The 25,153-nt window shown below is 35.0% G+C and overlaps 1 protein-coding gene and 1 non-coding gene across 2 annotated transcripts in view; one reads left to right on the top strand and one right to left on the bottom strand.

The window, feature by feature from the left end:
* The window catches only part of LOC129797955 (glypican-4), a 69,112-nt gene that overhangs the window by 6,083 nt on the left and 37,876 nt on the right, over positions 1-25,153 (top strand). The window lies entirely within an intron of this gene.
* Trnaa-ugc (transfer RNA alanine (anticodon UGC)) lies at positions 4,797-4,869 on the bottom strand. Its single transcript has one exon. It is a non-coding gene; the product is annotated as a tRNA-Ala (tRNA).

Here is a 25,153-nt window from a genome sequence, read left to right as displayed (position 1 = left end):
AGAATATATAAGATCCTGGGAACTTAAATTGGACGTGAATCCCTGAGGCGTTTAAGTTTAGAAGCTCTGAGCGAAAGAAATGGGCTAGAATCCCTAGTTCTTTCAAGTTAAGAGATCGGGAACTTAAGTTCAGCATAAGCTGGAAAATGAAAAATGTCTACAGATTTGCAAATTGCAACTAAAACTAAATGATCAAGGATTTAGAATTAGGGCATTGGCATTCATTGGATGGGATTTGAAATTAAATTCCTGGGTGTTTCCGTTTAAGAATTTTCCATTTTTCTGTGTGTACTCTTTTTTAGTATTTCTGATATTTTTTTTAGATCAATTTAAAGATTCTAAGACTTAAACAATCCCCATGACAAGTTGTATTTCTGGATATTGTTTGTGATTGGTAAGGGTTACAAAGTATTCCAAGCTTATAGCAAATCATAGAACGATATGGGACTAAAATATTTAATATGGAATTAAATATTTAATGATATGTATATATTGTTTTAATTCAAAAACAGTAAAGTTTTCACTTGTTCAAAATATTTCAGCCGGTTTTTTTCATCCTCTATAATTTTGTATTGCAATAAAAAAGGAATTGTCAGTGCGATTGATTCTAAATTATTAGTAAATTTACGATAGTATTAATTGTCAACACAACTTCCACATAAAACACCCTAATTTCATGCTCGTCACCTCCATTTATGGCACATTTTATTGGATCGTATTTCCCACGAGAAATTTTTATTGCCACAAATTATTGGCTCGAGAGCATTCTGGAATTGTAAAATCATTTAAATTTTTTAAATTCGAGTCTCGAGGCGTGACATTCCGTGTTTACCAGAGGGAGGAATGCCTTGTAGGTGGACTGAGTATTTTTTTTTTTTTGGTAAATTGGGCATCCTGCAGAAAGCTGGACCCTGTGACTTTGCGAGATGACCAGAGAGAAGCCCTGGGTGCAGAAAAATAAGAATTAAAAAAAAAAAAAGAAAATTGTGTTTTGTCCTCAGTTCACATTTTTGGAGGCGAAAGAGATGGAATATGCACGACTGTAAAAAAAATGAGATCAAAGATATCAAAATCAAGTAATTTATATAATATGGGGCTTATGTATTTATAAGAGCAGCGGTTCCTTTTTATTTACAAAAGGAAAGGTACAACGTCTGGAATGCGACTCACCACTACGATTCAGCTTCTCCGGTCTTTTCTCTTTGGCCATCGTCTTTTGCCTGCGTTCCAACCAACATCCATTGGTATTACCTGGGCTATTGGAATCCTCTTCTTGGGAGTATGGATTGTGTGCTGTAGACAACTCTCGAAGTCTCTCAAAAGTTGTGTGCAGTGGCCGAGAGGGTCCAAGGGGGTGGATGGGAAGCTGGTGGAATGGTAAAAGATGAAGATGGAGGAAGCAAAAAAAGGCAAGGCGCTCCAACCTTCCAAGTTCTCGCTCGGACGCGATTGATACTTTCTCACACGTTTTCTTCTGGCCAGACCTTAAACACAATGAAGGCAAAGATAAACATACATGGATGCACGAGAGTGCGCAAAAGATCTCGAAAAATATGTGTGAATATATACTCATGGGCTGAAATACAATGCCTAAGACATTCCCCGATGAATATGAGGGATAGCGCCATTGACTGTTGGACAAAGGCGATTTTTCTGCAGCGAAAACAGCGACAAGTTCCTCATGAGAGGGCCAATTTTGGAGTGATTCACACGATTGTGTGTGAAAATACCAATATTGGGAATCACTGAGATTCCGCCCATTTCCAAGAACTTCTGCTCTTGTGAATCTCCAGCTTATATTCTAGATGTTAGCTCTTGACTGGATTTTTATGAGTCATTTGGCAACTCATTAAGACGATCCCTTTTCGCATTTTTTTTTCTCTTGCAAATTCAGCTCTTTGTCTGGCCAAATGGTTATTGGTTAAATTAGCCAGTGATCGTTAAAAATACTTGAACAGGATCATTTGATTTGGGAATGTCAGTTGCCAGTTTAATTGGCCAGTTTAATTATTTGGTTGACTTTAGACGGGGAGTTGCATTGCTTCTGCAAATTTTGCGATCTTATAATCGCGATGTTAAAGAGGTTCCTCACTATCAGGATGAGCCCATGCATTCTCTTCTGAACAGATATTGTGAATTGGTAGTTCGTTACTCTTTCCCAATATCCACATAAGAAAATGCCATATTAAAAGTCCTCAAAATGATATTTTATTGTACGATTCTTGATGTCATTAAAATTTTGTTGTATGAATATAGGGTGAAAGGAACATCTATTGACATTTTAAGAACTCGTGTCAGCACCTATTGACACCCTACTCTGTACCATTTGGGATATGAAATTTGCACATCTCTGTTTATAGTAAAAGGAATATTACAGAAAAAAGTTATATTACTTATATTTTACTAGATACATTAAATAATTTTCAACATTTTGACAAAAGTGTCAATAGCGGTTCCCTGTCGAGCAGACGCTCATCCGACCCTAGGGGAAGACCTGCAGGCTTCGCACGCAATCTGGCTTTAAACATTTCATATTTTCCCATGTTCCTTCAATGAATCTAACCTAAAATTTTCAGAAAATGTGTAACTTAATACTAGTTATTAAAATTATATTGCCATAGGTCAAATTAATTAAAAGAATACGGGAAAAAGTATAAAGTGTTCGAAGCCAGAGTGTGTCTTAAACCTAAAAGCCTTCCCCTACTACTTATGATCCAGTTTTTCTCTGTATCCTAATATTGGTAAGTCTGCGGAAGAAGTGACCGAAATTGCAAGCTGGGCGAAATTTGGTATATCCTATCGGTTTTGAATTAGTTTTACCGGTGCAGAACTCATTGGAACCAGTTAAGTATTTCGTATGTGGCCAGACGGACAGACGCGCAGTCGTAGAAATAGCTTGGTGTTAAAATACTTGAAACTTCAGATTTCCAAAATTCTACCAAAATACGATCCTTTAGGGTGTTCTTTCGTGGAGTTCGAGTAGGAAAATCAAGACCAAGGCAATAAATTTCTTGTTTTCCTGAAATAATTCCAAAGAATTTCATAGAATTCCTTATCAATTTGAAAATAAATTTAAATTAGTAAATTTTTAGAGTAAATATAAAGTAAATCAAAATTGTAATTGAAATATTTCTTAAGACACAATTCAAAAAGGAAAATATTATGAAAAATAGTATTGAACTGCATTGAGATACAAAATCCGTTTATTTGGAGTTAAAAATTCAGAGATTGGTTTCAAATTCTAAAGAAAAGATATTTTTACTTCTCGTTTCTTCCGTATGGTGGCCGAACTACTCTTTCTTCGAATTTCGAAGCGTCTCGAGTGTTTTAGTTTTATTGTGGAAAATATCAAAGAACAACGTTCATTTCATTGTTATGTCTTTTATAATTATTAAGATTTAAACTTTCAACACTTTCTTTTACTTATAGTGCGATATTAACAAGTTTTTCAAACCTTGACCGAAAATTTAGTATGAAAATTCGAAACTCTATTTAAATTATTCGAACATCAACGACTTTTTGTGCTAAATGATTTTATTTTTTTAATCTAAGACGTATTGTAGGATAAAACTACAACTGTGAATAGGATCTCAGTATGTACTATAAATACAGTACCTTGATTACTAAATAGTTTAATGACTATGGCTTTTAATATTGTAATATTATATATTTTTTTATATATGTCGATGTATCAGGTCATTTTGGATATTTTGTAGGGGAGACTGGGGCAAAACTTGTCAAAACGCATATTTAATTCTTTCATGAGCTTTGAGAAAACTTAAACGTTTTATAATGAGCGTATTCTTATAGGAAATTTACTGCTCTACAACATTGCAGAAGACTATTTTCCTCTATCTCGAAAGAAATGTGATTTTCGAATCATTTTCTAAAAGTCGATTTTGTGGACAATTTGTAATAATTTCGCATAATTTGTGACGTTTCACTCTCGCTAACATTAAAAATATCAAATAGACATATTTTTATAGAAAATTTATTCCTATACAACTTTGTCGAAGATAATTTGCTCTATCTTGACGATAGTCGTAACGATCAGTATTGATATATTCTGTAAGCCAAATATTCCAAAAATAGGGCTCAAAATTTCATTATTTTTTACTTTACATTATCCTTCCTCGAATCCCTTGAAACTTTGTAAGTTTAAGAAGGTTCAGGAAGGCTATCTGTAATAAAAATTTCGAGCCTCAGTCTCTTTTAGTTTAGAAAATAGTGAATATTGAAATTTTCGTTATATTAATATTGAAATTTTTATTTACTTTACAATGTATCGTGGAAAATTCCTCTTCTACCGGGCGGGATACAAACTCATAACTGTAATAGTCGAACCAGGAACAGTATATTGTGAATTGTCCTAATTCTTGTGGAGAAATTTTAATAAATTCTACAGGGTAATAATTATTTTTGACAAGATGATGTTATGCGTGAAATGTGTGGAAAACCTTGAAATCAAGGTTCTTGGCTAAGTGGATTTAGGTTGCATAAATGCATCGGATCCACCGAGTTATACCTTTGTGATATGTGATTTTACTCCTCATGGTTCTCTAAAAAACGTACTTAATCACCCCTTGGCGATTTTTTCACCATTCACTTTGAACTTGTATTAATTTTTTCAATTTTATGCAAAAGTTATTACCCAGAGTTTCTCTGGTTGACCAGATGGCCTAATTAATTGCAGCTGTCTGTTTTTCTTTATTATCAATATTGACAAAAATGCTAATAACTCTTCAAGAAATTTGTTTAAAAAAAATTTAATATGAAATAAAGAAAAAAAAAGATTGTGGAGATGCCGGGGATTGAACCCGGGACCTTTCACATGCAAAGCGAACGCTCTACCAGCTGAGCTACATCCCCTTGTGCTAGTGCTTATCAAAATTTTCTTCTTAAGGGTGATTCATATTTTAACAATGTGATTTTTTATAATTTTGGGATTATTAAGATTCCACTTTCTTCAAGATTCTTTTTTTGCCTCCTGTCATAACTCCGAATTCGACAAAATTTTATGATCTTTTATGAAATTTTTAGGTTCATAAGATCAACGGTAGTAGGGACATCTCGATTTTCAGTGAACCAATTTGGCTACTTTTCCTGTCGGTCTCAAGTCTCAATTCCAAATCGAATTTGAGATGATTCCGAATTGGCTCATATTAATAATCTGGACATTTTGACTGATTAATTAGGTCCTTAAAGCTCTTATGAACAGATTGATCATTGAGAACCTTTAAAGAACTTTTGGCTACCAAAGGGGCCGAAGGAATGTCTCTTGGGGAACTTTTCACACGCGTTCCCAACTGGAAAAAAATTCCCTGTGTAAATTTGCTGCAAATGTTACCCATGTTGGTCGATGGGTAAAATTTGCGGAATGTGATCAAATCCACGGTCTGCAGATCGCTTCTTATGGCCCAACACAGACACTCTTTTGGCGCTTGTGTGGCTTTGGAAACGTGTGCACAATAATAAAAAGTTAAATGGTCAGAGATGAGGGAATGGAACCGATTGCCCAGGAGAGAGAGAGATGAGGAAGGTGAAACAATAAATAAAAGCGTGTTGAATTCAAATTGCAAGAGGCATTTGGGGTCCCAACTAGTTGGTGATGCTTGGGTAGAAGGGGTAGATTGGGGATGAAGATAGGGAACCCAGGAATCTTGTTGCAAGCCAGTCGGAATCGGTGGATTTTTGATCAATGTTCAAGATTGAAATGGAGACTCTGGTCTTATCGAGATGGTAGATAGCGCCCAGCAAGATTCCTCAAATGGTTGTCAATAAAAAATTATAAAATGCCTCTTTTATTGTATGGGAGGATCGTGAATGGGACAATGGTATTTCGTTATTAATGAATGAACGGAGGCTTCAAAGGTGCCAAGAAAATTCCAACAACTCTTCCTACTTTTGACCTCAATCGGCTCAGGAGCTCTCTGAAAACATCCTGGAGGAAGATCTTCGATCTGCACAAAATGCAACTCTGCAAATCGAATTTTCCATCGTCAGAACACGGCGAGAAACTCGAGTTGATGAGTGTTTTATCTTTCTCGAAAATGCAAAGAGATGGAGAGAATAATGTGAAAAAAAGAGAATCCCCTCACAGTGTGGAGCTATTTTTGCAAAAATATTTATTTTCAAGAATGAGAGGAGATTTATTTATTTTCACTTGTTCGCCGGCAATTATTTTCAGATACTGACTTGTCGACTGGAAAGAAATTGAGAGCGATTCCCATTCTTACCCAGGCTATATACATAAAAAACTGCGCGCCTTTCTGTAAATGGAGAAGCTCAAGAGGTTTTTATTTTATTTTTCTTTTTTTTTTTTGTAAATAAGATCAGCAAGACAAAAAATACGCCAAGAGGCTCAATTTTGTGTATTAACAGTTAAAATATTTTGAGGGGTGCTCTCTTGGGAATGCACACAAAAGAGGGCACGAGGAGGAAACAGGAAGACTCAAGAACTGCCTCAATTCCGCTGCCTTTCATTGCCCGCCATGTGCCAACTAAATGCCCACATTTCTCGCCAAGTCGAGAGCCCTGAATTATTCAAGAGTCTTTCACACACAGAGGGTTGTCCCATTTGCCACCATTTCAAATCGACTCCAGCTAAAACCTCTCAATTTTCCCCATGAAATTCAACACAATTTGTCAACTCATTTGATTCTTCATTAGGGATTTATCACTGTGGGATTTCACTCAATAGCATCCTGGGATGATCCTCAAACACTCTGGGCTGCCACTCATTCACAATTCCGATCTCTTCTTTCAATCTTCTTGTCAGAGCCCGAGGCTAAAATGTGTCAACCATTGAGGGATAAGTTCAATAAAGCTCTTTGCTTTAGCCTCAAGGGATTATGGTTTTGATTTGAGAACTTCTCAGTTTGCAATAAAATTGCAATCATTGATATAGGGCTGTTATATAACGGCTGAGATTTGAAATTTGAATATTTAGACTACATCGTTTTAGGGAAAACTGGGGTACCATTAAACACGGGCTAGCATCAAATACTAATTTTTATTTCTAAACTACTTGGACTATCTCTAAAATTTCTTCAGTGAACAAGCATCCCAATAATGCCTATAAATTTTTGTTCTCTAAAGTCGAATATCTGATTAAAAAACCGCAGAGTTTGATGCTACCCCGTGTTTGGTGGTATCCTAGTTTCCCCTTTAGAGTTTTATAAAAAATTGTAGGAAAATTTAGTGATTATGCTTAGATTATTTCTCATCCAAGTACCTAAGAACAGTTCTAAGGTTTATTGATCGACATATTCACTTATTTTCTAAAAACGGATTGGTGCTGTTATTATCGAAACCCTAAGCATTATTATGAAGTTAGCTCAGTCTATTTATATCGGGAAATAATATTATTCTCTTGAAACGTACGTCAGCCTTTTTATAGTATAGCAATGTTTCGTATCAAAGCTGTGCTTTGCTTTTACTTGAAATCCTCATGTGGGCCTAAAGACCAAAAACAGTTAAGGACGCCGATCCGATCTGCAAGGGCAATAGATAAAATCTGGCGAGACTGTCAATTAGCATTACTACTGAGAACAATTTTTGAACTTGAACCACGCTCTTCTAAAACAAAAGAATCATAAAGGGCTATAAAGTTAGATCAAGTTCTGGGGAAGAGCAGTTGATTTGTCTAAAATCAGTGTTGCTGCCTCAGAAGAGTGTTATCCATGTGATGTAGTTTGCAAGGAGCAGAGAATACACCAAGGACCTGTTCACCTTCTGGTGGACACCTAAGAAGCATTTTTTCTGAATATGGTCTCGTAGAATTCTTACGCAAGTTATTAAAAAAAGCAAAATTCTTATAGTCTGCTTATACCGTTCTTGATGCCGTCTGTTTGACTACTTAAAGTAAGTGGCGTACTCTTAAGGGGCTTAAGAGCTTCTATAGTTCAACACTAAATTCTCATTATATGCTATTTAAATGTGCATTAAAACTCTTGCCAAAGTCCTGGTTCTAAATATAAGGCAGCTAATTTGCTTATTGGGTATTAGCAGTATAGTATCTGTACGTTTCCAAGATCACAGAAATATTCTTATCCGGTTCTGGCTTGCTCCTACATTGTTAACAATGTTACTGATAAAGTCAACCCGTTGACACTAAATAAAGTTAAGCAATTTTTACTAGGTTAAAGTGGTACAATTTGGACAGGGCGTTTTTGCTTGATAAATTTAGTACTTAATTTTTATTTTTATATTTTTAATGCTTTAGTTTTATAATTTGGATCATTGTGCTTAAAAACAAATTTTGTACTGTATTTATCAAGAAAAAAGCCATGTCCATCTAGTACCTTAGTAGTTCTTGTTGGAAGAAGGAACTTATTTTGGACTTGCGAATTATACGATTTTAGAAAAATAAGGTTACCACTTATTCTCTGATCGGTTAGTCGTTAACAAATATATAATATTAACACTAAACCTACCAAGACCGGTCAAATCGAACGATTCACAAGCTTTTTTTAATTCACACATATTTAAACGGTATAATGTCGCTATTAAATCAATTTTTCAAAATATGAATGTAATATTTTTTTCAGTATTCAAATTTTTATTTTTTATTTTTTTCCAAGAAAAAAATTGTTGTAGGGTAAGTTGCATAAGTTGGAACAATTTCCAGAGGCTCGAACTTTGATACAAGATTAAAGACATTATAAATACATTTTTCCCTGATGACATACATAAATTTGCTCCTTGATTCTTCTAGAATATTACCGCTTCATGGAAATTCTTGAAAAACAGTTTGAAAAGTTCTTAAATACAAGAAAAATACGTGAGTGCAAAACAATATAATTTGGACAGGGTGGGACAAGTTGGACGTGGGAATTTGGACAATGCGTAGGAGAAGGTTGTGCAAGTTTTAAGATTTTTTACTGAATGCCATACAAACTGAATCAATTATACCACTAGGGTAAAGTGTATAATTAAAAATTAAAAACATTAAGGCTTAGATATATATTATTTATTAAATCTTTTTCTTGGATATTTTAATTTTCTTGCTTTGCTCCTTTTCTTCTTTTATTTTGAGCCTTTCTTCCTGTTTCTGAAGTCTAATTCTTTTTTTTCTTGCATAACCTCTTCAAACATGAATTTAAAAACTCCATAGAATAATATTAGATACCTTTCCACCTTTGGGCGAAAGAATTACACCCGTTTCGTCAAGATTAAAGACGCTATCAGGAGGAAGTTCCAGAAGATCTTTGGATTTTAAATATTCATGAGTTTTCTCAAACCACTCAGTGGTAATACCAGCTCTTTGGGTTGTGTATGCTTCTGGTGTACGAAGTCTCAATTCTGGGTATCTGTTCAAAAAGCTCTTGAACCAAGAGTATCCTGGCCTTCCATCGGTGAACTCGTTGACAATCTTGAACTTCTTACAAATAATTTGCACAGTGTTGAGGACTTGATCTTTTGTTATAGGATGCCACTTGTCACTGCATCCTAAAATCCATTCAACGAGCTCATCTTCTATATCTTTTGGCAGCGTAAGAGGCCTTCCCCCAGAGCATTCTTCCGGACATTTAGCTTATTAAAAAGTGTTGTTCTTGGCACCCCAAATAATACTGACACCTGACTTAGTGACTTTCCTTGACGAAAAGCTTCCAGTGCTTTGTTCACTTGGTCTTGAGTATAGGATTTGTACTTTTTCAATTTATTTGCCTTTTTACCCATCTGAAATAAAAAGAAAACCCCTGCAATACAATCGTATCTCCGGATGTCCAACTTGTCACTTTTGCTCACGGTTCAAATAAGCACTTTTTCTTCATACAGTTAGTAATTATATCAATTAAAACCATTACGTACCGTTAACTATCGAGATTAAACACTTTATTCCACTAAAATTTGCCAGAAATATTGAGAAATGTCAACAGAACCGAAAAACCAAAGTCACTCTTCTTGTGTTTTTATTAGGAAAAAATGGCCGATCGATGTATTTTTTCGACGGTGAAAAGTTACACTGTCAATTGAGGTGAGAATTTTATACGTTAAATCTTATTCATATGAATGGATTTTCACTTTATTTGCAGCACAAGGAACCAAATAATTAAACTATAACATAGAAAAATATACTAATTAAAATTTAGTACTGTATTTATCAAGAAAAAATTGACTGTCCAACTTGTCCCAGCGCGATTTTCCAACTTTTGCCATTGTCCAACTTGTACCAATTTACCCTATATCCTACTTACCATGGTTTGTCTTTTGATGGAGCACGCTAGGAAAAACTACAAGAAACGGTCCGTTGGTTCAGTGTTAAATTGTATTTTATTTTAATTATTGGGGGTCTATTATGTTGCCTTTTCATCCATATTCGAAAATGCCCTTAATCATTCCTAATAACGATTTTTCAACGTTAAAGTTCAACAGGTATAGAAAGCGTATTTTTATAACCTTTTAAGACAAGATAGGATTTATTTAAATCTTGGATACTTTATTACACAGGTATTAAAAGAACACGTTCCAAAATATTCTAAACCGGTAATTAATTTCAGGTAATTAATTGTCGGTGATCTACAAATCGGTTTAAATCGGTTGTAAACGAACCAATAATAATCTTCTTCCTTTTCTTCTTGTTCGGTTTAAGTTTTAAGCCGGACATTCTGTCAACATCAATGGGTTTCGGTCAGTCTCGGAAGCCAAAATCCCGAAATCTCAAAAGTGTTATAGCTACTCTTACGGGGCAAGGGAAATTATCCTGTGTCTTGGGAAATTAATCTACATATTTTCCTCCGTATAAATCGCCCTTTTTAAGATTATGACTATTCGAAATTTTGGTTTTCGGGATTTTGGCTTTCATAATTTTGGCAGGCACTGATCTTCAACCCGCTAACCGAAGCATTAAGAAATGTTCCATTTGGGTTATGGCCTAAATAGAATCAGGCTGATCTTCGAGAATATTTTGCCTGTAAATTATGGCAATAAAGGATTAGATAAAAGAAATTTAAGTAAAAGACATCTAATACTGTATGAGTTTGTAACAGTTTTAGACAATTTTTTTACTGCCAAATTTTTCAGATTGGATATTCCCGAGGATTAGCCTGAATCTATATGGGCCCTTATGCTTTAACCAGACTTACGGCTAAGCCGAGAGAATTTCAAATTTTAAATGAATCCTAATTTGAAATTAAGTTTCTAATCAAACCGTTTCTAGTAAACATATAAGAATTGCATATTAAAGTCTCCTATACTTCTTAGACAACTTTATAGACATTTTCTTGGGTTCAAATGACTCCCTAATAACAGTATAAAATCAAATTTAAAATTTAAATTCCTACGTGCAACACTGAAGTGTTAATTGATCATTTCTTGTGAAGGGAGACTGGGAAATCCGAGACTGGAGAGATTTTCAAATTACCATAAAGCTCTTTGGGTTTCTCAAGGATGACCTCTTTCCGCAAAAGTTGCAGCTGCTTTTCCAAATCATTGCCCCAATGATTTACCGTAGTTTCTTCAAAATAATTTGTTATCTTTTCCCCAAATACTGATGATCACTCTGCATTATATTAACGTGCTTTTCAGCATGAATCCGAAGACTTTTATGGGCTCATTAGGTTTTCTTTGAGTGATTGTCAGACCAATTTTCATGAGCTTCTGCTGGGATCTGATGGGATGTGAATTTTCCCATAGCAGCTGGACGATGTCATAGAGATTAATTCATCTTAAGAGGCATCATTATGGGTTCTAATTTACTTTCACAAATTTTTACGAGTGATCATGGATATTTTGGTTGTGTCTCTTGCTGTGCTTGTACATGGGGAATAAATGGGTTTATATGGGCGAGAAGATAGAGAAAAAAATACATATTAGTTTGATCAGTCTGTGGGCACAATATCTGGCTTTTTTTTCCTCGCGTCTCTATCCCCAATCAATACATAAAATACCTTGGACTTTATCAATATTTATACAGTGTACCATGAGAATTCTCTTTCTATGTACACAAATGCACGCATACATTTCAGAAGTGGGGACGTTCCTCCTGTACCAAGGTATTTGTGCGGGAACACAGTTAAAGATGCCCACTATCACACCTGAGGAAGGTAGCATAGGAATATATATATTTAGGAGAAAAAAGGGGCAGAAGGAGGTTCAATAATGAAAAACACGATTAACGAAGAATTCTCCCATTTCACACATCTTTCATCGTTCATGCCATTAACTCTTGAGATGAGAGAATAAAGAACAGCACACACCATTCATTCACTGAATGATACTTGAGGTGAAATGGTCAGGCATTCTAGATAAACGATGCGGATGGCATAATGGGATGACGACCATGGAGAATTCTTCTTCTATTTTATATTTATAATGTAAAAGAGCATGAAAAGATCCATACAGTCAGTGTTGGGAAGTCCATAAGACTTTTCCCAATATCTTATGTATACAATATACAATACCCCCAAAGAATTATATTCTCCAAGAGATCTCACTCTGTCTCGTGGGTTCATCTGCAGCTTCCTTCCTTTTCTTTTCACTCACAGTCCTGGAACACCCAATGTCCAAAAGAATGCCATATCTTCCCAGCGAGGCAAGAAGCAAAAAAAAAGCGAAGCATAACGAAAGCACTTCTCCTGGGAAGACCACAGAAAATTGTTTAAACAAATCGGGAGCCATCAATTTGAATAAATGTTTGTAATAACTATTTATGTACGTGGTACACACCATTGAAGTCTATTTAGGTGCTTTGCATCTTTCATTACACTGAGAAATGAGCAAGAGATATTCTTCGGTGGATTTATGTACAAAACATTGGCGAGAGAATATTATTACATCTCTTGTGTCTCTGTAGATGAATTCCATATTCAACTCCAAGGGGTGGGTAATTTCTATAATTTTTCCTTGTAGAAATTGTGAGGGGATTGTATTGTCGGAGTGGTAAGGGTGTAGAGGAAATGAAACCAGTAATTACTCAAGAATGAATATATGATTATTTACAAGGGAAAACAGAAAATCGATTTTAAGGGCGTTTGTACTCTATTTTAAAAGTGTTTCTAAAATTGTTTCATTTTTTGTTATTCAGTAATATTAAGACATAATAAATTCTTTAAAGCTTACGTTAAATATATTAATATTAAGAGAAATACCGTTAAACTATTAAATTTCAAATGTTTGAAATTCGTTAAATTTAAGTTTATTTAGCTTGTTAAAGGCTCATAATTAATACACATTATTAGTACGAAAAGAAATGCGAATAGAGACACACGCTAGATACCTGCATTAAAAACGTCGGCAGCAAATTGGACAGAACTATTTCGGTAGAAATAGTTACTAGAGTAATTTGGTAAAATTCGGACAGCGTGAAATGTCGGACACATTGACAGTTGGGCTATGAAAGCTGGGTTCAGCACAGAAATACATAACGAAGTTGAGCTTCAGCTGTTCTTTAGCTGTCCGTCTTTCCAAAATCTTCCCTAATTATCCAATATGGTACGTTAACAAATAAAAAGATAATTATAATTTTTTAATGAAAAAATAGTAAAATAAGGGAACTCTAGCAAGTTCAAGACAGATTGCGCGGAAGCAATTATTATTAATCGTATCGGGACGAGATATATTTGTTACAATTCAATCGTGTTGTCGTATATCCCGTGGTAGAAGAACCTGCTGATAGTAGATCACCCATGAGCGCCTTCCCCGCAATGTGGATACTTCTTCCATGCTCCCGGAGTTTTTTGGGCAGAGGCGGTGCATTTTTTATTACGTTTTAACACAGTGAAAATATTCTTTTCTAGACATTCAGATCTTTGCACCGGGCGGGACTCGAACTCACAACACTGTGAGTCAAGCTATGGATCTATCCGCCCAAGAGCCAACAATAATTCTCTGAATTGAAAAAGTTATATTTTTAATACAAATTATTGTTTTTATAATTTCTTTTTCAGAAATATAGGATAACTGTATCAAATTTCGGCCAGCTTGCAATTTCGGCCACTTATTTTGTTCTTCAAATTTCCCTGATTTTTTTAGTTTTTGCATACTTTCGGGGTGACACAAAACAAAATAAAAACAAAAATGTCGTTAAAAGACTTAGGAGGGATTCCGGAAGAGCAAGGAACTATGAGAAACAAGATGGCCGAAATATCACGGAAAGCTAGGGGGAAGTGGGGCACTTTTGAAAGTGGGGCACTCTTGAAATTGGGATTTTTCTCCTATGTTTAAGTGGAACTGAGCCATATCATAATGTAACTTAGCTTCTCAATGTGTTTGTGCAGCTAAAATATATCACGATAATGCTCAATTTTATTTAAAAATAGGTGAAAAATTCCAATTTCAAAGGTACCCCACTTTCAAAGGTGCCCCACTTTCCCTTATGTCAATATTTTTATTCATTTTAAAATGTATTAATAATGGTTTTAGAGGACATAAAGACGATAAACTATCTACAAAGTTCCAAGCAACCTTGTTTCGAACTGTACCGGGTTGTTCCGAAACTCCCATTGCGGGAAGGCCTAAGGTCCTCTATGGCGGCTTCAGACTGGAGGTTTAGCCCAGTTCCCGAAGGTCTCAAAAATCTACATACCAAGCAATTTTATTGATTTTTCAAACTCTAATGAATCATTTGCTCTTATAATCCAATCCCAGAACAACAATTTCTTAAAAAAAATGTGACTGATTAGGAATTATAGGAGTTAAGCCAGATGACTAAGTCTTAGGTCTGAAGCCCGTACCACGGAACGTTGTGTCACCATTATTATTATTACTTTGAATAATACAAAATAACTAAGAATTTAAAATCACAGTCAATAAGTTCCTTAAATGCGAATGTTGGTTCAATTCAAAATGCAGAATTTGAGGTTATGTGGAGGAAGTTTTGTTCAGAGTCTGAATTAGAATCTTTGTTCTTTTATGCTTGCTAAATGAAATTTGTCATAACTTCCTTGACAAATTTCATATAGTAAACGAATTGTCTAAACTTATATTTGTCTTGATTTAAGGTAGGGTGAAATGGTACAAGTTGGACAATGGTACAATTTGGACAGGGCTTTTTTTCTTGATAAATTAGTACTTCATTTTTAATTGTATATTTTTAATGCTTTAGTTTTATAATTAAGTTCGTTGTGCTTAAAAATAAATTTTGTGCTGTATTTATCAAGAAAAAAGCCATGTCCAAATTGTACCGGCGAATTGTCCAACTTGTAACACTATGTCCAACTTATATCGCTTTACCCTAAGTGCATTTCACATGAATTCCTCTACCTTTTTGAAAATATTGTTTATATTTGAGGATTGAGAAATGTCTTCTACGTCTCGTAAATTCTTCATATTCCAGGTACCTAACTGTAATGTTCTAGACACATTTACGACTGAAGCCTAGAGACGCTTTAACATAATTACAATCAAAATATTCATTTGACTAGTTTTCTATAAGTTTCCTACTAGGCCGTTTCTTGGTTAAGGCCGAGAGCCGTGTTAGATATGTAATCTAATCATTATTTTGATTATAATTACGTCAAGGCGTTGCTAAGATTAAGTCGTAAGTGTGTCTAGGGCATAAACAATGTCTGTATTTTTTTTTAGTTAAAATACGGCTTAGATATAGCATTTTTAGATTCTATGCGATAATTTATTTTATAAAGGTAACTGTTATATCCCGATAGACGGCGTGACGGTAAGAGAAGTAGGTTGAATCTGTCATACATTTGAAATTGAAATTTAACGGCTAAAATTAACGTATTTGAATAATGTTCATCTTGCAATTGAGGAGCTCAGAGCAAAAAATGCTATTTTAATAGGGAAATGCATACGACTTAGAGTTTTTTTGCTCCGAGCGCCTCAATTATACATTGCGAAATAATTAATGAAGAAATGTTGTAGATACATATAGGGCAAGTGTGCCAAATTCCGGCCAGCTTGCAATTCCGGTCACCTTTTTTGTTCCTCGAATTTCCATGAATTTTTAGTTTTTACATACTCTAGAGATTATACAATGCAAGAGAATAACAAAAAATGTAACTTCAACAAACGATATGACGTAAAAAAGACATTGGAAGAATTCCTGAAGGGCAAGGAACTATGAGAATAAAGGTGGCCGAAATAGGGCACCAAAGCTATGTTTACATTTTTATTCATTTCAAAATGTATTTTAAGAATGATTTTAAAGTAAATAAAGACGATAAACTGTCTACAATGTTCTAAGCAACACTCCTAAAGTAGAAGGAATGAAAAAATCAATTTCTATTAAAGATATTACATTTCAAAGTTGAGACTTTGGCGCTTGCATGCAACTATACCGAAATTTGGCACACTTACCCTAACTGGTAATGGCATTTTAGTGTAGATAATGGAGTAATTTGATACTGGCTTTATATTAACAGTAAAAGCAAAAGAGACTTCGGCAGATACTGCAATTTCTTGAGTATCGAAAACCAGATAAATATAAGAAAGGTTTAACCTTTTTTCTGAAGACCGTTTTAAATTGATCATGAAATCTTTCATTCATACACCTCTTTGAATTTTCATTTTGAATTTTACAAAGCAAAAAGCTTAAGAACAACTTAAGATCAAGTTTAGTTCAGTTCCCTTCCGTTTCTGCTTCTGCTCTCGAAGGGTTACACAAAAAAGTGGTAGTGGTCACCCCCTCAGAATAGTGAGAGGAGAGTCAGTGGCAGGGAGCAATTTGATCTACCTCAGTCGGAGACTCATTATTGCTGAGTTCGTCTCATATTCATTCTCACCAGCAGAGAAATGAGCTCCAATATGCCACTAATATGTATATTAAGTTATAAATTATCATGTAGAGCCACAACCAGAGAAAATGGGGCTTTATCTAATTGTTGGTGGTGTGGTGAGATAAAAAAAGAAGAAGCCTAGAGACTGGAATTCAATAATAATTAAATGAAGATGATTTTTCAGACCATGCCATAAGAAACGGTGTAATTTATTTTGTAAATGAAATGGATTTATCAGTTTTTCGTCCAAAATAGAAAAAAAAGCATGAGAAATTTCTAATTTTATGCTTCAGAATTTTTTCGGAAGAGCTTATGGAACTATTGCTTGTCTGGTGGCATCTTGTTGTTGCTTTTGTAGCGATCCTTTGGGCCCTCTTTCACTCTGGTCTATGAGTGCACAATGAGCCCTCTTATTTGTCGAGTAATCCGGATAAAATCACATCCTTGAACGGTTAACAGGGCATAAAGTACTTTACAATTATTAGACATTTTCTTAGGATTCTCTCTTTGGTCTGCATCTTCTTCCCTTCTTGCACTTGTTCCTTGCCATTCCTCAAGTGGTAAAACGAGGGAGGTTTCTTTAAAAAAAGGGATGGTGCAATTATTGACACTGAAACGACAATTTTTACCATCTCTGGAGAAGCACTTTTTTCAACAACTTCAAGGACCATTAAACACAAGAAGAAACTCCCAGAAAAAATGTCGAAATTCGCTGTATTTCCATTTTATCACAAAGTTAATATTTTAGATTAGATTGAGAAGCCAAACAAAAAATAATATCGCCAAAAAACTTCGCAGAAATCGCGATGGAAAAGGGGTCAAGAAACGCCAAAAATTTGCTAATAAAAAAACTATCAAAGAATTCCAGCCTTTGTTAACTTCAAAGCCCCAAAGAGTCAATTTATTGAGCTATCTTGTGCGATTTTTATTGCCGTTCTTTCATGCTTTAGAGCTTATTGGGATTCCTTACATTTGAAATTTACAGCATGGTCGAGTGCATATAAGAAGCTGATAAGAAATCGGAACTGTACTTGCATTGATAAGGATTTTAATTACCCAGCTTATGTTTTTTGCGGAGCTTAGAAGTGTTTCTTTCATGTGAAATCGACAGTGATAGAGACTCAGCTTATCAGCTATTTTTATGACTTTTTCATTTTAATGATCTCTCTTGAGTGTTTTGGCGTCTGGATTTGCAAAATAGCTCCTTAAGGTTCTATCACAAATTAGCGATGCGATACGATACGATGCGATGTAATGCAAAAAGTGCAAACTTGCTCTCACGGCCTCAATACCGATTAGCCAACAAAAAAATTGACAAACTTTCCATCCATTTCTGGTGATTGAGCTGACAGTGGAATGATCCCGAAGAAGTCTTCATGGAAGTTGATGGGTATCTTTTTTTGTCCAGAGCATCCCCCACCAAAAAAGGCCATTGGAATTTTGGTGTAAATCTTCCCAGGTGATTTAATTGAACCAAATGGAGGAGGTTGAATTTCTGCACGGTCAATCGGACAAGAAGATGGCCCTGGGGTCATCCCCATGGTTGCGTCTCTTGGGTGAAAGAGCCGGCCGGAGCACAGGCCAAAACCTGACTGACCAAACTGGTCGATCTCAATGCCTGAATTCCTTAATTTTCCCTCTGTATTTGTGAAATTCCTTCGTTTTGCTTAGTTCTCTTCCTCTTCATTTTCAGGTTTGCTAATGTGTGCAACGATATATATAACACCCAGCAATCTTCGACACATTCATGCATCTTTTTTCTCAACAAGATTGTTGCAAGTAGAGTTTTTTATACTCCTGTAGTCTTGTCCATTTTACTACCGTAGCGGCATCTCAATATTCTACACGGAAGAGGAATTTTAATAGCGTTCTTGTTAGGCTCATTGATGAGTTGTTATGCCGGATCGTGTGGCTTGACCTCAGTGTCTATCAAAAGTTGTAAGAATTTCAAGAGCACTTTGAGAGATTAGGGTTTTGTCGCTACTTTGAAAGATTCACCTTATGTAATGGCCTCTACACTCTAGGAGAAATTTCTTTAAAAAATGCCTTTTTTAAAGAAAATTTCCGCCATCCTTGTAGGCAGAAACGTCAGATTTTTTTTTAAAAAACGTAATTTTTTATGAACATTACTTCTAGTGTGTAGACACTATAAGGCGAAAGACGATATTATGGCTGAGTTTCAGCTTTTAAGTAATTTAGATGATATGTGATAAACCTTCTTTCCAGGGTGCACCGCCCTCTAGCGGGAAGGCGTACTATATCTTCTGAATAAAATTACTTGAATGATAGCAATACAGTGTAGCAGAAGGGACCAGGGCAGCCAGGGGTAGAATTTCACAGTGGGATATTATAGTTTGCCTTAGATAGGTATACTGTTACGATTCTGGGGGTAGGGTATAATCTTCTAACTTTTCACAACCAATCTCAATGGCAAGATGAGCTTCTAGGTGCATGAAAAACAACATAATTCCACTCGTAGACTTTAATTTACTTCACAAATAAATTTCCGTCTAATTTTTCTCTAATTTTCGGGAGCCAGATGAGCCCTTTAGATACCGGTTTTAAGGGGGTTCTCCCCCCTCAAGATTACTTTCAGACCGACCGAGGTGTACCTTTCAGAGTTTGCCTACGGACAAATCTCGCAAGCCACAACTCTTCAGAGTAAAATACTGTATTTTTTTATTTTAATTGTATATGCGTTGCTCGCAAGAATTATATCCCAAAAGCAAAAAATCTCCCTGTTGCGAAAAATCGCATGTAAGATCGCAATAATACATAAAGCATAAGAACCAGGGGCTCCACTACTCTCGGAATCTCAAGATCCTATGCGAGATGCTACGTAACTAACTGATCTGTTGTCCACTAGCGCCACAAAGCGGCAATACCCATAAACAGGAGCTTTTGAGCAATTTTTTTTTTTAAAATAATAACCGTTGCTGATAATGCGTTCATTAGTACACAATTACTGAAGTATTTGTCAATCTAATTGAAGCATTTTTTTTTTCAAAGTTTTACGTAAATAATTTTTTCTTACTGTCTAATCTGCTCCGGTCTCCCCTAATGACTACAGACCCACGAGGATTTCATACATAATCCTAAAATCGAGTCCTTGTTTATTTTTTGCATGGTCATGGAGTTGTTTAGTCTGACACAAAAGTTAATTCTGAGTTCCTGAGTACAAATTTACAAGGGAAACCACGCAAAACTAGCTATTGACTATTTGAAGTTATGTTTATAAATTGAAGTACAAATAATACCAATTACCACCTATAACACAAAATTTTGCCTTAATCAGAGATATTTTTCTTTCTTCGATACACTTAGGCGAAATAAGATTAATGAGAGTATCCAGGCAAAACGTTATCTGCTTACGTAGGTCAATTTTGACCTCTGGGCTTAGGAATTGAGATAATCTAAGATTTTCTTTAAATTCTTTTTTTTATCCGTTTAGTGGATTAAGATGTTGAAAAAGATTTGAGGACATTATAAAAATAGCCCACTTACTAAAACCTACTAAAATTTACTCACTTAATGTTTTAGAATTAATAAGTTTATGTAGGGATGATTAAATAATTTCAAATAAACTAGATAAAACTTGCACAAGCGTTACCATGCTATAAGATTATTATAAAACATTGAAAGAACCGAAAAATTAAGTTATAAGGGGATTTAGGAACAGGTTCTAGTAGTAAAATTTTTATTCATATTTTTCGTCTTAAAATTTTAGAAATATGTCTGTATAAAAACCAAAAAAACATTTTGATTGAAAAAAGAATAAAAAATAGTGAGTTTGCAGTTTCGAATGCAAAAATTTAAATTGGTTTTAAATAAAACTAAAAATTCTCATTTTAAAGCAAAATGAGAAAAAGGTATTTCGTAATTTTATTATTATTATTTTTTTTAATATTAGCGATTTGTTTTTTTGTATGTTGAACAATATTTCATCTTCAAAAAGTTTAAAGAATTCTCTAAGACTATGCCAATATCCTTGAAAATTACAAACATATATTTTATCGATTTTAAAAATGTCTATTGCATAATATTTTTATCATATATAAGAGGTGTATGTTTCTCTTTTTTTTAAGAATACTTTTACTCTTCCATACACTCTTGTTTATACTCATTTATAAAATGTTTCTTAATGTTTTTTTATAAGTTGTTCAATCAAACTGCGATTTTAAGATTTTTATTTCTTTTACATTTTGTACAAAACAAATTATCACTCCTATAAGAATTTTATAAGTTTTATCTGAAGAGGTAGTATAAAAGAACAAATATTGTATTTTTTAATGAAAACTACTTACTGGAGCCTATTCCATAAAACATTTATGTTAAATCAGCAATTGTTCTGAATGCCTTATCGCCTATATAAGCAATTATTGTAACGATATGATAAAAGAGACTATACAAGAATTGTTAATCAGTTACAACAACTGCCGATCTACCTATATCTGTATAAATAGCACATTTTCTTTATTACTTTTTTTCGGTTTAACACAATTTTTCATAATTTTTTAACCCGTGAAGAACAAAATTTAGATTTTATTGGTTTTAGCACGGCACCTTTGATCTTAAACTTTATTATGGTACAAATTCTTTTGTTTAGAATTAAGTAATTATAACTTAGTTAAATTTTATCTTGACGGAATCGGTTTAGACAGTTCAGACATACGTAGAAGTCGTAAAATCAGATATTAATTTGCATGTTATAGGCCACATAGATTTGTCAACAATGCTTATAGTGCAACATAAGAAGACTTTTTAATATGAGTTGTAGTTTCCAACGTCCACCGCCATCTTATCATAAACCATTTACAGACTTAAAACAGTTACATTTCTGAATCGTTCAATAACCAAAGTAGTAAACTTTCAACATATTACTCAAAATTCTCTTTTATATTTTTAGTTGAGTAATATAACTTTTTTCATTGTTACCATATTTTGGTTCCTTAACTTTTAGAGAAAAAAATAGAAATGCTTAAAAACTGGCAATAAGTTAACCTTAATTTATAATAAATTAGAAAGGAGATGCTTTAAGCATCTTAAGGTGTAAAAAAATATTTTCTCAAGAAACTCTGTTGTAATTTAGAAATTGTGTTCTATAGTACATTAAAGACATTAAATGTGAAATATCATTACCATCATTTTCAACCGGCTATTCTTATTGGAGTCGCGGGCCCATGATATCCAGTTTAGCAGACCCTGTCTTTCGATCCTCCGCCACTTTAGGAAGATGTTCGGGTTTGATCTCAAGACGTTCCAAGGCAAGATTCTGAATTTGATTCAGCTATTTTGTCCTAGGTCTGTGCCGAGGTCGACGCCTCCTCACAATAGTCTGTACAGCTTTTCTGAAGAATCATTTAGACGTGAAATATATAAGAGCCTATGGGGACACCTCCGGTAATCGCCAGTGGAAATTTATTTTACCTCAAGAAGAAAAACACATTTTCTGTCTTGCCTAGAGCTTTCGGTCCGGATGTGGACGAATGTGGGTCCACATTCGGACCGAAAGCTCTGGACAACACAGAAAATATGTTTTTCTTCTTGAGGTGAAATAAATTTCTACTGACGATTACCGGAGGTGTCCCTAAAGAATATCCATCACGCCAGCTCATTATCCAACAATATATAAGAGCCTATTAATTTGAGTTTACAGTTAAAAGATAGGAAAACTCTAAAGATAAAGATAAAGAAACTGTTTAATACTACTCCCATTTCCCTTTACTTTAGAAGAAACCCACTACAACTTTCCATAAAAGAACTAGGCTTTCCTCTAAGCGGTATTTTTGACACGCATTATTATTATTATTTTTTTAGTGCAAAGATATCAATCACATGCTCCATGGAATCAAGTGCGTATAAGATGTACAGGGGGAAGTGCCTATGCTTCGTTTCGTACGATCCCAAGCTTCGTAATGACTAAACTTTTCTTATTTCTGTATAAATTATTATTAATCGTATTGAGAAATTTATAACACAAGGTAGATAATCATTTTGCAATGTCATATCCAGTGATGGAAAAATTTGCAAGTCCATTGCAGATCGTCCCGTCCGGAGCGCCGCTCTTAGTTCCTTACTCTCAATTTTGTTAGGCGAAGACGGTACATTACGTTTTTGTTATATGTAAAAATTGTCTAAATCAATTTAGATCCTTGCACCGGGCGGAACTGGAACATCCTGATGGGAAGATGCCCGGTGGTTAAACCGGAAATCTAACCACCCAAGAGCCAAAGCTTTTGCCTATTGCGCCACTGAGATCCCTATGGGGGCGTTGAGTCACATTTATTGAGAAATATATAGGAAAAGTTTAGACATTACGAAGTTTAGGATCGCACAAGGCATGGGTACTTTCCCCTACATGTCAACAAAAACTTTTAATGCAAGATAGAACGCTGAAATAAGTTTTTTCTAATGGGTCAGAGCAAATCAGTTTCACTATTTTCTAAGCAATCTGCTGTACTCCACATACCTTTCCAAATGCACCTTCTAATGCTTCTCACAAAATTCACCTTTCGTCCTAAGTGATTTACCGTCATACTTGAGATGTTTGCTCTCCTAAAAGATTTCGAGAGGCATTTCTGATGGATCTCGAGAGCCATCTTACAATATTGCTGGAGGAATCTCTCTTTTTCATTACATTTAATTACACTTGGGCATCTCAATGGGTAGAATTTTATCGATTTTCGTGTCATTTATCACCATTTACCGAAGTCGGGGCCCAAGGAGGGTATTAAGAAGTCTCGTGGGATGCAGCTCCCAAGATGCCAGAGCGATTGTGTGTGTGCAAAAAGTGCACCAAGTGGAAGAGCGATGAAGATGAAACAAGTAATAAAATAGCTTTGGATGAAGGCGGGAGGGTTATTGGCAAAAAGGGGGAAAATGAAATAAATACTGCATTATATGTGTAACGCAAAAACGAGGTGGAAAAGGGAATTCTTTGCCGATTCTCCCAAGAAACTTGCAGGGGGAGACTCATACTGTTTTTTTTTTTATTATTATTATTTGCTCCTGCCCCGGACTTTCTGGCGGTGAGAAATATTCCGTGAGGAAGAGAATCCCACGCGTCTTCTTATACCTTCATAACTTGGATCTTCTTCCAGCCAAGTGCCGAATTCTCAAATTTAAAAAAAAAGCCACTGAAAGAACTGCGCGGAGTGACTGAAACATTTCTTGAGCCATTTGCATATTCTGTGAATAAATTCTTTTCGATGGTGTGGCTGGTTTTTACCATGGTCTGTAGATGGCAATATGAGTGACTTTTAGCGGTTGGACAGGTACAAAAAGACCGCATTTGAAATCCACTAATTATCATTTTATTGTCAATTGGCGGGTTGGTTATTAGTCAAGTGTTTCTTGTTTCTTTGAGACACCCCTCAATTCCCTGGCACTTCCACTCCTCCCACATCCTCAACATTCCACAGACGAACCATTCTGCAGGCATGTTAAATTACCCGATTTTTAAATTAACACTATTATTTACGTGAACAAATTGGTTTTTTGTGTAAATAATTCGAATAATTTTACTCCTTTGTCTACTCTTGCATATCTATACCGGCTTAATGAGAATTTACACTAAGCATTAGGAAAAAATCGTTGGGCCTATGCCGCTTTAAATTTCTGAACTTAACCTTAAAAATTTAAATGAATGTGAATTTAAATGACTCATATAAAAGTATTTTGATAGCTCTGTAGTAATAGAATTATTTGGAACATGCGAATTGAAAACCTTATCAAAAACTAAAAGTTTTAAAGGCTTAATCACTTTTTGATAAGGAAAGCTTCTTTTTTAAAAATTTGAGGTTATGTATAGCATCTTCAAATATTAAGTCATCTTCGGTTATCATTCCAGTGCTTACCGATCTCTTCAACCATCTTATTGTTATTTCGACCTACCCTGCTCTATCTGATTTTAGACTTACTAGCTTTCTTCCTGTTATTTCAAAGCATTCAAATTCTTACTACATGATCATATTTCTCAGGTTTTGGATGACTATGGCTTCCAGTCTAGTTTCAGAAAGGGTCACAGCACTATGTCCGCCTTTCTTAGAGTAAATTACGACATTTCCACGGCCCTAGATCGAGATCGTTTTGAGATACTACTTCTTCTAGATTTCATGATGAAGGCCTTTGATAGTCTTCCGCATGAACACCTTTGCTATAAGTTATGCACGCTTTTCAAATTTCTATCTTTAACAGTTGCCCTCGTGGCCCTCATTCGGTCGTACTTTGCAGGACGATCATAGATTGTCAAATTTGATGAGAATATTTCACTACCTTCTCCCTTAAGTATGAGCATTGGTTAAGGTTCAATTCTTGGTCCTGTGCTATTCTCTTTCTTTATTAATGATTTACCATCTTAGTTACTTACTTAACCGGCGCTACAACCAATTACTGGTCTTGGCCTGATTCAGGACCCGTCGCCACTCGAGCCTGTTACGCGCCACTGTTCTTTAATTCCGCACCCCTAATGAGCTGTC

Source organism: Phlebotomus papatasi, chromosome 1 (genome assembly GCF_024763615.1).
Source record: "Phlebotomus papatasi isolate M1 chromosome 1, Ppap_2.1, whole genome shotgun sequence".
Lineage (NCBI taxonomy): Eukaryota > Metazoa > Arthropoda > Insecta > Diptera > Psychodidae > Phlebotomus > Phlebotomus papatasi.
This window is presented reverse-complemented; position numbering and strand designations above follow the sequence as displayed.